Source organism: Lepisma saccharinum, chromosome 26, assembly GCF_977018435.1.
Source record: "Lepisma saccharinum chromosome 26, izLepSacc3.1, whole genome shotgun sequence".
Taxonomy (NCBI): domain Eukaryota; kingdom Metazoa; phylum Arthropoda; class Insecta; order Zygentoma; family Lepismatidae; genus Lepisma; species Lepisma saccharinum.
Genome location: NC_139254.1, coordinates 11,111,611 through 11,125,803, shown reverse-complemented (window position 1 = coordinate 11,125,803; position 14,193 = coordinate 11,111,611).

The window sequence follows — 14,193 nt, the reverse complement described above, 5'->3', positions numbered from 1 at the left end:
TCGAGGCTAAAGGGTCGGGATGGTCTCTATGTGGAAGTCCTCACACGTTAACTGTTTACGTGAATCAATTCTCGCCTCTTCGCGCCTCCAGCTACGTTCCTCTTCCACCGAACATTCAACACAAGAGGGCTGTGTTAAATATACAGAACAGCGATAACAAGTGTTTTCTCTGGTGTGTGTTGGCTGCACTGCATCCTGTTCATTGCAAAAATAATCCACAGTGGGTTGGACATTACAAACAATACGAGACCGACTTTCAAAGTGTAATGTCTGACATCGAATACCCGGTGACATTGTCGGATATAACAAAGTTCGAAAATTGTACAGGAAAACGCATCGCTATTAATGTGTATTCCTTCACGTCAGATAAATATCTCGTGCACCCTGTCAGGATAAGCGATATCGACGATGACGATGCCTGTGTAATAAATCTCCTTCTAATTTCAAACGAGGATGTTCATCACTACACGCTAATTCGTTCACTATCACGTTTGGTCAGAAGTCAATCAACCAAGCATAAACATTGCATCGAAGTTTGCCCGAGATGCCTAACCACGTTCGACGATCGTGACCGACGTGATCATCAAAATCTTCATAGTCGTCAAATTGCTATCGAGAAACTTGCTGAACATAAAATTTATTGCGGCGACAACAGACCGGCTAGAATGTTGATGCCCGAAACGAACGAAGTCGAAGAATTCAAAATGCACAAGGCATTGTTGGAACATCCCGCAATCATCGTCGCAGATTTCGAGTCTTTCCTGAAACCACTCTCCTACTGCGAACCGGATCCTGAAATTTCCTCCACAACGCCGTACCAGCTTCATCAACCTAATAGTTTCGGCTATGTTGTTGTGCGACGTGATAAAATAAATGAAGCATATATATACCGCGGGCCAAATGTAATCGAACACTTCCTGGAAAAAATGGTGGAGGAGGTTGAGGTAATTGGTAGCGTACTGCTTACATCAAAACCGATGGCACCTTTAACTGAAAATGAACTTCAAAATTACAATTCCACTGAGGTGTGTCCGGTATGTGATCAAAGTTTCACTGATGAGAACAAAAAAATATTCCACCACGATCATTTCAGCGGAAACTACATAGGTGGAATTTGCAACACGTGCAATCTTAAAATCCAGAAACCTAAATTCATCCCCATATTCTTTCACAACGGAAGCGGATATGATTTTCACCACCTGGTGAGACATCTTGGCTACGATCCGAAACGTATAGGTGTCTTGGCCGAGAATGAAGAACGCTACATTAGTCTCAGCAAGCAAGTGTCGATTCCGGGAACGAAAAATACAATCGAGATGCGCTTCCTGGATTCGTATAGATTTCTCTCTGCAAGTCTGGATGCTTTAGCGAACAAACTCACCGACGATCAATTTAAAATAACTAGAGCTAGTTTTCCCAACGTAGACGTAGAACTCGTTAGACGTAAAGGGATTTATCCTTACGAATATGTCAGTGATGGTTCTAAATTTAACGACGACGCTCTTCCACTTCCAAGAGAATTTTACAGCAGACTCAGAGAGAAAGGAATCACGGACGAAGAATACCAACACGCGCAACTCATGTGGGAGAAATTAGAATGTAGGACACTCGGAGACTACCACGATGCCTACTTAAAATTAGACGTGACGATACTCGCGGATGTTTTTCAAGCGTTCAGGAAAACGGCAACGAATATTTACAAATTAGATCCAGCGTATTTCTACAGTCTACCGGGATTAGCGTGGTCGGCAATGTTATTCCAGACAAAGGTCAAGCTGGAACTGATATCGGACGTTGACATGTTGCTATTCATCGAAAGAGGGATACGAGGTGGAATGGTGCAATGCGTACAGAGACATGCAAAAGCTAATAACGTACACATGAAAGAAGATTACGATTCAAATCGAGCATCGAATTACATCTTCTACGCCGACGTTAATAATCTCTACGAACATGCCATGGTTCAGAAACTTCCTTACGGGGGATTCGAATGGTTAGATCCCACTTCGATAGATATTATTCATTTCGACGATAGCGAGTGTGGTTTCTTCGCAGAGGTAGATCTCCAATTCTCCGACCACCTGCACGACACGTTTTCGGATTTGCCTCCGACTCCCGAAATCAAATGTCCACCCGACTCGGTTCAAGACAAGCTTTTGTTAACATTGGACCCTAAACAGAGATACGTTGTCCACTACAAGAATCTCCGGTTTTTGATTGCGAAGGGTGTTCAGATAGTGAATGTTAGACGAATACTAAAGTTTAAACATTCCACGTGGTTAAGACCTTACATAGAAATTAACACACAACATAGAACAGCTGCCACTTCCGATTTAGACAAGGACTTCTTTAAATTAATGAACAATGCGGTGTACGGAAAGACCATGGAGAATGTTAGAAAGCACGTAGACGTGAAATTAATTTCCGATAAGAATAAATGTCGGAAGTGGATAGCCGATCCTAGATTCAAGTCGAGAAAAATTTACAACGAGAATTTGGCACTTTTCAATCTACATATAAAATTGATGAAATTCAGAAAACCAATTTACGTTGGCGCAACGGTTCTCGACTTGTCGAAACTTTACATGTTCGAATTTCATTATGACGTGATGAAACCCTTCTACAATGATAAAATATCACTTTTGTACACGGACACCGACAGCTTCATTTACAGCATACAAACACCTAACCTATACGAAGACATAAAAAATCCTTCCATGCTTGAGTATTTCGATACTTCTGCGTACCCTCAACCCAACAGATTTGGAATTCCATCCCTCAACAAAAAAGTCCTAGGTAAACTGAAAGATGAATGTAACGGTGATATTATTGTCGAGTTCGCGGGTTTGCGTTCGAAGATGTATGCCATGAGAACAGAGAGTAGTGTCACGAAGAAAGCAAAAGGTGTGGGCAAAAATACGGTGGAGAACAAACTCACCTTCCACGATTACATCGATTGCCTCAAGACCAGGTCGTCGGTTCTAAGAGAAGAACAAAGAATCCAGAGCGTCAACCATATCATCACAACAAACAAAATTAGAAAAATTGCGCTGGATCCCGATGACGACAAGAGGTGCGTTCTCGAGTGTGGTATTCACACATTGCCGTGGGGACATCGTCGTTTAGAAATAAATAAGAATTGCGCACAGTGCAAATAATTAACACTCACCACCACACACAACAATTTTCACTAACTCAAAAAAAAAACATTTTGTTACTGAGTAAAAAAAACACTTTGACTGTCATTACAAAATAAAACTTTGACCGTATCCTTAAATAACCAGCATGCCTATGAACTTGTTCGGTTTCAAAAAACAGATCATCATGGAAACCATACCAGATCATGAAGTCTTACCTTCCGTGTTACCTAAACTCAACGGTCTGTTGATCATTCACCTCAACAGCATTTGGACGAAACTGAATGACGATGTGGGCAAGATGTTTTACGTTTTTAATAACAATTTACATTTCTACGAAATTCCGATCGACGGGAAACTTCAAATCACCGTGAATCCGGAAAACGCAGGCGAAATCAAAATTTCTACTGGCAAGAACATTTTTCGAATCAAGCACGACAAGATGCTTTCTAACATTACGTACGATGTGTCTGCAGGAGATTATTTTTACATAGAACTCCTCGGAGATTACGACAAACTTATTCCTCTTTTTGTAGAATTACGAATCGTCTATCCTATTATAAATAACCGTTAACCAAAAATGCCTAACGACATTTTCGGCAACACCAAGCGTGTAGACCACGCAGAAGAGATTCTCATGTTGGACATTCGAGTTAAGAAGTTGAGGGCCGATTTGATCGCTTTGCAGGAGACCTTAAACAAAAGTTTAGAGTCGGAAATCGCTACGCTCCAAACGCAATGTCTCGACCCCATTCTGAAAATCGATTCCGAACTGAAAACGCTCATAAAAAATTATGTCGACGTACCTTCTTACGACAGCGTTCAAAATATACAGTTGAGCGTGGATTCGCTTCAAAATGATTTGGCCAAATTACAGCAATTTCAATCGAAAAATGAAGATTTGGAAAAACTGAAACTCGAAATCGAAGAACGAACTTCCGCAATAGAAAAGAATTTCTCTGAACTTCAAACCGTCGTGAACGATATAGACGCAGAACGCTTGCATGTCGTTGTTTCCAAATTACAAGAAGAATTCACCAGCACGTTGGAAGAAATTAAATCCAAGTTGCAGACTTTGGAAGATACCATGACGAACCTACCATCGTCGGACGAACTGCAGGTCATCGGTAAAAGCGTCGCGAACATAAAAATTCAATTGGAGGCCTATCGAGATTTCGAACACATTCAAACCACCATCGCTACGCTTCAGGCGTCCTTGGAATTGATCAACGAAGAAATTAAAAATATTCACGCTGAAGCGAGAGCGTTGACGAGCATTCAAGACACGTTGAGCACGGTTCAGCAGAAGATCGAATATTTAGAAAATTTGAACGTCGAAACGAATCTCGCTCATTTTCATCACGTACTCGACAACATACAGGGTGACTTGGAATCGTTACGGACGAGCGTGCCTTCGAGCGAAGATTTGGAAAAATTGAAAACGGCGGTGACGGCACTATCCGATTCGGGCGACATCAAAAGTTCATTGAGCGATCTCGAGAGTAAAGTGGCCAATCTCCCCACCTCCAAAGAATTGCACGTTTTGAAAAGAAACATATCTCGAATGCTGAAACGACTGGAAACGGAAACGGCGAACGTGGAACAGATTCGAGACGAAATTAGTTCGCTGGTGTCGACGCTGCCCACTTCGCAGAGCGTAGCCGACCTTCACACGCAGCTTACAGAGATGCGAAGCATCGTGAACGATCTTACCGAGAAGAGCTCGAAATTGAATCAAGTCGAGAACCTTCAGAGCATCGTCGTCAACATCAGAGATCAAGTTGGAGTGCTGGAATCCACGCAGGAATCGACGCAGGCTTCTTTCGGTGCCAAGTTGCAAGAACTCAACGAAAACTACAAGCAGTTGAACGTGGAAGTGAAAATCAAACCGTCGTTTTCTGCCGTAACGGATACCATAGTCGAGCATTTGCTGCCCATCGAAAATAAACTCGGACAAGTTCACAGTAATCTGCTCGGTGTCGACACTAAATTCGCTAAACTGCATTCTCTGCAAGCCATCGAAATCAACAGCGTACCCAATCAACAGAGAATCTCCACGTTCGTCGAAGGTAACAAACTGTACATGTTGCATCCTTATCATCCGTACTACAAGTTTCTCCTCGATGGCACGATTCAGATAAACGAATTTTCGTACTGGTCTCACGGTAGAAAAGCTAGCGTTCCCACCATGACTTTGATATCGAATCGTGGTGTCCAGAAAGCAGGAAACATTCCTCTGGCACGTTGGAACGAAACGCGCAACATATATGAAATACACGAAGACGAAGATCTCACCGTTTTCGACGTGAGTGCCGGCGATAAGCTGATCATTCAAAACACGAGCGAAGTGCCGCCGTCTTTGAATCCCATCACGCTGGTGCTTCTCTTGAAACGTAATCTCTAAACAAAAAATGTCTAGGCAAGCCATCGTCGAAGAATTGCATAAACCTGCACGCCGTAACTACGAACGTTTGGCTGTGGTAACCAAGGGCATCGACGACCTCTGGCAAAGTGACCTCGTGGAGATGAGTAGCAGCAATTTGAAAAACGTACATAAATTGAACAAGGGCAACAAGTACCTCCTCACCGTCATAGACACATTTTCGAAATTCGCATGGGCTCTACCTTTGAAGGCGAAAACGGGAACGTGCGTCACGGAAGCATTCAAATTAATTTTTCGCGAAAGCGGTGGCAGACGACCACGGTTTCTGCAAACGGACAACGGTAAAGAATTTTACAACGCCGTATTCCAAAAATTTATTCAAAAACACACGATTCGACATTATTCGACCTTCAGTCACATCAAAGCCAGCATCGTGGAAAGATTCAATCGAACCTTGAAAACACACATGTGGAAACGATTCACGCTTCGGGGAAATTACAAATGGGTCGACATCCTGCCGGAACTCGTCGACACCTATAATGATACGGTACACAGAACGATAGGTATGAAGCCAGCCGACGTTACCAAGTCCGACGAGCAGCGTTTAATTTCTACCGTTTACTGCCCAAAGTACACGCCCACGACAAAAAAAGCTAAATACAAAATTGGAGACCGGGTGAGGATCAGCAAATTCAAACGCACCTTCGAGAAGGGATTCACAAAAAATTGGAGCACGGAACTCTTTACGGTGGTTCGAGTTCTACCTGGAAACCGACACACGTATATAATAAAAGATAGTAGCGGCGAGATTTTGAAAGGGAGATTTTACGAAGAGGAACTCTCTAAAACGAAACACCCCGACACGTACCTCATCGAGAAAGTATTGCGTAGGAAAGGTGACAAACTGTTTGTCAAATGGTTGGGACTTCCGGAAAAGAGTTGGATCGACGCGGACGAAGTGATCTTGTAAGTACGTGGAACGTGGTGAAGCGTCTACCGGATCCAGAAAGTCAAACGAAGAAAAAGAACGGCAAGTTGCTTCCCGACAGCATCCGCTGTCTGATCGTAGGTCCATCGGGGTGTGGGAAAACGACACTGCTCGTGGACAATTTTCTCCTCGCACCGAATTGGTTAGATTGGAAGAACAGGCACCTGTACGTGTTCTCGAAAAGTTTGGAGCAATCCAAATACCAGCAACTGATGAAACTGTACGATGGTCTGGACATTGCAACGTTCGCCTCGGAAATAAAACCACTCGACGATTGTCGTGAAAATTCAGTCGTTGTGTTCGACGACGCCATCCTGGAAAATCAAAATGAAATTCGCAACTTTTTCACGCAAGGTCGTCACAAAGGAATGGATTGCTTCTACCTAGCTCAAACGTTTTCCAAAATTCCAAAACAGTTAGTGCGCGACAACGATAATTTCATATGTTTGTTTCGTCAAGATCACACCAACCTCAAGCACGCGTACGATGACTACGTAGGCGGAGACATGAACTACAATCAATTTTCGGAACGCTGCTGCTCTACTTGCTGGAACGGTGACGATTTCGGATTCGCGACGATCGACATGACGAGGAAACCCAACGACGGAAAATACAGAAACAAAATCAACGACTTTCTAAACGTTGCAACGTTGTGAGAAACGACGTGTATAAATAACGTCATGACGAAACGAAAAATCGAAGACGAAAATCTCAAGCTTCGCGATTACCTCGCGAAACGCTTCAAAGGTTGGAAATCCGAGAATCGCGGATTCTACGAAGAGAAGAAACGTCAGGATAAACCCGTGATCGATGCCATCAGCAGTCTAGGTAAAGAAATTAAAAGTGTCACGGAACAAAATAAAAATTTGATCAATGAACTCGTACCGCTCGCAGCTAAAAGTAACGCCGTACCTACACCCATTTCGAGCATTCCTTCGACGCCGTTCGAACTGAAGGATGCACCTGTACGACGTCGAGCCATAGGCAGCACGTCGTCGTCTTCGGATAAGATCGAGTTGGGACCTTTGGCACGAGACTACCTGAGCACGGGGAAATTCGACAAGGATGAAGTGTTCGGATTGTATCCCAGCATGGAAACCAGCGAAGGCGGCGGTGTGGTGTGGAAGATTGGGAAATCGAAGGTGACCTTCGAAGGCAACGACATTAAAGTCAATTTAGGCGACAAGGATAGTTGGAACAGGTATCCGGGTACGGTTGGACTGTGGGAACTCGTCGCCAAAAAGCAGCCGAAAGATTACACCGACGAAGATTACCAGAGTTACAAGGAAATTCTGATCATGACGGATGCCTTGTACCAGAACAACGAGGCCTCGCAGAATAGGGTGAAATCGAGCAGCGGCGAGAAGTACAGGAATCTCATCAAACCGATTTGGAACCAGGTCAAAACAGGCAGCGGCGTCAAACGCTACAACACGTTACCCAAAGAATTCGTTTGGGTGGACGACGTTAGGAAACTCGTGGACCGATTGTTGGTGATAGCCGGCGAAGAGAATGCAGGCAACCGTAATTTCTACAACGAGAAGGTTGGCATCGTGGACAGCACGTGGATCAGCACGAAACTTTCCAACTTCATCGTGAACGACGACAAGGGCATAGGTTACCTGATCAAAATCATCAACACGCTGCCTCCGAAATTCTGGAACGTTGCCGAAGGAAAGGGACTCGTGAACGACATCATCAACAAGTTACCTTTCGAGATGCATTTACCTGGCTACCAGTACTGCGGACCGGGTACCAAACTCGAGAAAAGATTGGAGAGAGGAGACAAGGGTGTGAATCCGTTGGACGCCGCATGCAAAGATCACGACATCGCCTACAACACCACGCAGACGGATCTGGATGCACGTCACGAAGCAGACAGAAAGTTAGAGCACGCAGCTTTCGAAAGATTCGTGAGTAGAGACGCATCGTTGGGTGAACGGGTCGCCGCACTAGGCACCACCATCGCCATGAACACGAAACAAAAATTGGGGTGGGGTATATAAATAACATACAGTAAAAAAACAACATGGATTGCATAACTAATTTGCCACCCGAGCTACTATCTAAAATATTCAAAAAGGTAGTTAACGGAGATGTTAATAAACTTGTAAACATAGCAAGAACAATGCCGGAATTTCGCATCCCTTGTGAAATGGTTCTCAAGGACCTTCTTCGGGAGATCAGCGGCCTGAGGTGCGGTGATCTCAACATTCTGCTTTTGGCTGCAGGGCAAAAATTGGACGATAGGTCGGACGAACTGTACGAGGCGATGCAGGGAAGAAGACAGTATACTGATGATTGGTACAAGTCTATGCAGGAGAGGAAAGATATCACTACGCACATCCTCGCGTTTTCCGAAGCACGAACTTTCTTCCTCTGTTAAAAAATAATAATATATATACGTGTCAAAAAAAAACTTGATATATAAATAACACACATCGTGAAAAAAAAATAATCTTCGGTATATATAAATAACACACATCGTGAAAAACAATTAAATTTCTCTCTAACACTTTGAAATTTTTCTTTGATATGACGACCGAAAAAATAAGTGATCTCCAAGCATTAAAACAAATGCTAAATTTGTCAGTCGAGTATGTAAAAATTCAGGAATTGGAAGTCGACAAACCTTACACGATAACTTCCGGTTCAATTGTTTCTACCCAGTATGGTCCCAAGGTACGCCTGTTGCTCAACGCACAATACAGTCTATTTTTACCAGATCGATACGCTAACATGTTATCCGACGAGAAGCTATCTATTTTAATCGAGAACAAAACTCGAATCGTGTACAAGGGGACAAAGGAACTTCTTGGCAAGAAAACGAAGCACGTAATAGAATTTGTGTAACGACAGCGAGGCCTTGAAAATATATAAATAACATACCGTAAAAAACTACACAAGAAAAAATCTCAGAATATATATATAAATAACATACCGTGAAAATAACACATAGAGCATCAACATGAAGCCCAAGGGTGTCGTGTACCAGATACCATACTCCAATCTAAAAAATCTAGGTGCTCTCGATGGGTTACTCACCAAGAAACAACGCGAGAAGAAACGTTCTTGCTTGTCGAAAGGACACGGAATGAAATTGCTGCTCAGCACACCTCAATTGAAAAGATTGCAGCGTTCGCGGAAACAGCAAAAGGTCGGAGGTTTCATATTCAGCATCCCGGCCATCCTGGCAGCATTGGGGGCCGTTGGAAGTTTAGCCGGCGGAAGTGCCGCCATCGCAAAAACCGTCATCGACTCGAAGAAGAACAAGGCGGAATTGGAAGAACAGAAACGTCACAATCTGGCCATGGAGAAGAAGGGGAAGGGCGTGATGAAAAAGTTTAAAAAAAAGAAACAGAAGCACTCACCAACCGAGACATTGAATCTCTGATCGAACCGTTACAAATCAAACACTTCAGAGGAGTTTTCATGTCCGACTCGTTACCTTCAACCGTGAAAAAAAAAGAATGCGGAGTAGTCAACTTGGACGGTCAAGAAAATCCAGGCACGCATTGGATATGTTACCACAAAAACGACAATGATAAAGCATTCGTTTTCGATTCTTTCGGAGGTGTTCCACCTGCAAATTTAATTCATTATCTGAAAACGAACAAAACCTCCATATACTACAACGACGAACGCATTCAAAATTTCGGAGACGTGAACTGCGGTCATCTCTGCCTCTCCGTGCTCGCGTTTCTCTCTAAAATAAATAACCCTACGATCGAGGATTTCCAGAAAGCATTGTGGAACCTCAAACAGCATCACTAGGATGGGCGTGTTCCATCTCACGAGCGAATCTTCAATCTTGAAACTCACGCTGCACGACGACATCGTCTATCCTAAATCCGTGGCTCTGCGTGCATTCTACAGCATGTACCTCATACCTAACGTCACCCAGCACAACAACAAAATTAGCGTCGGAAGCGAACACATCGTCGTCACGCCAGGACAATACAATCTTTCCTATTTGCAAGCTCAATTACCCAAAGGCACATACTTTTCTCAAAATTCGGTCACGCACAGAGTGGAAATCCTATCCGCGACGGAGACCGTGGACCTGGGCACCATGGGAGAACTTTTAGGTTTCGAGAACGACACCAAACTCGAAGCTGGCATCAAGCACGTAGCAACCAACATTCCTAAATTCTTGGCCATAGAGACTCTGAACGTACACTGTAACGTAGCCGAAGGTATGATCACGAAATCTTCGGACGGATTGTTAGGAAGTCACAAGCAGACGGGAATCATAGCCACGTTCAAACCAAGTTCCGAGTTCATGGAACCGATCATCTACACGCCCTCTTCGCCGATCTATTTTCCAGTATGTCGCAACCGCATAGACGACATAGAGTTGGTGGTGACGAACGAGAAAGGAGACGTGGTGGATTTCGCAGGTGCCACTACGACGGCCATCGTGGAGATCAACGTATAATAAATAACCATACATGTAAAATGGAGCAAATCGAAAGTTACGAATTGCAATCTTTCCCTCCCAACCGTCGCACGTTCGCCAATCTGAACGAGGCGAACAGGGAGATCGAATACGACGTGGACGTAGGCGACGGGTTCATTCATCCTCACAGAGCGGACCTCTACCTTCAATTCGACGTGGTGAAGAAGGAAAGCGGAGACGCGTTTCCCGCAGCAGCAAACTTGATACTCGTGGACAACTTCGTGCCTCACCTGTTCTCGCAGGTGGAGGTGAGGAAACACAACACCGTCATCGACAGAATAGATTATCCAGGCATCACGTCGACGGCGGTGGGAACGTTGAAATTATCCAAAACGGACGCAGCGTACTACCAGGCCGGGGGATTCGAAGCCGGGGCCAAAATATCGACGAGAAGTCACACGGTGCTCTTTCCCATGCGTCTGCTGCCTGGTTTCTTCTCGGACTACAAGGAGATCATGTGGAAGGGAGGACTGAGGATCACGTTTCGAAGAGCGGCCAACGACAACGACGCACTGATGCGATACGCTACTTTAGGTCCGGACGGCACCACGTCGCTGCCCAACACTTTACCCGAAGCAGCAAAATGCGTCATCCGGAGCATGGAATTGAGAATGCCGGTGGTGGAATACGAAACAAACTACGCCCTCAAGTACAAAGCGGAGATCTTAAAAAGTCCGCAGGTGTTGATTCACTTTCACGGTTACCAGTGCGTGCAGAAGATGGCGTCGGGAAGTCACATGGAATTCGACGTGACGACGCAGTTCAACAACATACAGTTCGACATGCCAGATTTCGTCGTAGTGCTCTTTCAGACCGGGAGGGACAAGAATCAGGAGAAAGATTCCAGCAAGTTCGACGACTGCAAGATCAAGAACGTTTATCTGAAGAATGGACGCAACGAAGTGTTCCCGCGCGAGAATTACAACCTCGACGTGACCAAAAACGATTACCTCAAACTTTACGAAGCGTTCTCGGCTTACAAACGCGTGACCGAGGGAAGCGTGGACATGTACTACACGCCCAGCGAGTTCAAAGCACGGAGACCCATGACCGTCATCAACACATCTAAGAGAAAGAAGGTTGTGGTCAACGATCGAACCAACATCAAGGTCGTCTGCGAGTTCCACGACGCCTTGCCCGAGGATACCCTATGCAGTGTCATCCTGATTGCAGAGAAGTCCTTCGCCTACGACGTGAAGAACGAGAGGGTCACAGAGCAGTTTTAAAATTCATAAAAAATTGCCACATACTAAAAATCAACATCCAACACATTTTAGGTTATATACAATTTGTGAAAACCTTATAATACTGAAATATTAAAACAAACAGAGTCCCCCTTGAAGGTTAGTTCGGTGCGTAAATAAAAAAATGATAGGTTAAGTTATATCACTTAGGATCGTAAGAAAATTAAAAAAATCGTAAAAAAAAAGATAGGTTAAGTTGTATCACGTAAGATCGTGATATACCTACCAAGTACGAGTGGGGAAAAAAATGAGTGCGGTGAAAATTTGTACTAAAACATCGCTAAACGCTATAACATCGACAAAAAATTGTCAAAATATGTCAAAAAGTGATATTCGATTGATAAAAAAAGAGGATACCTACAAAATATGATCCTCAAATAATAACGTTCAAACAGTACCTAAATAAAAAAAATGATAGGTTAAGTTATATCACTTGGGATCATAAAAAAATTAAATAATCGTAAAAAAAAGGATAGGTTAAGTTGTATCACGTAACATCATGATATACCTACCAAGTACGAGTGGGGAAAAAATGAGTATGGTGAAAATTTGTACTAAAACATCGCTAAACGCTAAAACATCGACAAAAAATTGTCAAAGTATGTCAAAAAGTGATATTCGATTGATAAAAAAAGAGGATACCTACTAAGTACTATTTTGAAGCGCCCCAATAGCACTACTCTTGTAGGACTAAGTAATGAAAAATTTATTTGTAATCGAAGATCATAATACCTTTTAAGGTGTGGTAATATTATAATGGGATTGAGATACGAAACTCTCGGATCCGGATCCGGATCCGTTTGGCCATCCCTACTCTAAAAAGCTAGTGCAATTAGATACTCTGCTTTGACGTAACGAACATAAAATTGCCTGAAGTCATAGGAGTAATAAGCGACTGCGACAGCAACAAGTGTCGCTTGGAAATGAACTCACAGTAACAAATGCAACCTTCCGAACGGAAGCGACTACACCAGCAAGCGGCACGTGTTGCTTTGTCGCTTGCGTGTCGTTCGGACTGGGCCGTTTTTTAATAGCTTGCATTGTGTCACCTCTGTCTGTTGGTAGTGAATTCACAGTGAAAGCTTGCTTATAGACTAAGTGAGATTTCACATCGTAGCGACACGCGACCCGTAACACGTGTCGCTTCAGGATTTTACCAATCGAACGCAGGTTTGTGCTGCCTGCCATGCTCCTACGCTGTGAAACGTTGCTCTTGATTGGCTCGTTCCAAAGCAACATGTGTCGCGTGTCGCTTGTCGCTCCGGTCTGAAATCTCCCTAAAGGAGCGTGTCGCTCGTTGCTTTGGTGTGAAAATCTTGTGTCGCCTGTCGCTTCAACCTGAAAGCTATCTTGTGGAAATTTCACACCAAAGCGACAAGCGACACGTATAATTCACACCCAAGCGACAAGCGACACAATCCTCTTCAGTCTGAAGGAAAACATTCACCCCGCATCCATGAACAATGGACCGAGGCTACAAGAGACACGTGCAGCTTTTGTGTGTCTTCTGTTCGAAAGGTTGCATTAACTACTGAAAGTTCGCTTCCAAGCGACACGTGTCGCTTGTCGCCTATAACTTTGGTGTGAAGAAATCTTGCTCACAGCAAACTCTTCGAACCGAAGCTGCACGTCTCGCTTGTCGCTTGCTTGTTGTTCTGCTTAGGCCGTTTTCTGGATACCGTGTATAGTCGCGAGGGTTGTTATCCGCGCATGCGCGATGAATGCTTGCTTATAAACTGAAGTGTCCCTGTCGTTCGTTGCTTCAGTGTGACAGGGGGTGCCATTCCGGCTTCCCGCGCTACGGCGGCACGTGAAGGTCTTCTGCTAGAGTGACGTCAAAAAGGGGATCCCTCAGCTGCGGGCCGCTTAATAACATGTAAAATCATACAAGTTTATCGCCTCATAGAGGCGATTATAACTCTTGGGAAGCAATGTTTATAACATGTAGTTCTTCTTCACTGCTTTCCCGTACCTTCTCAAGT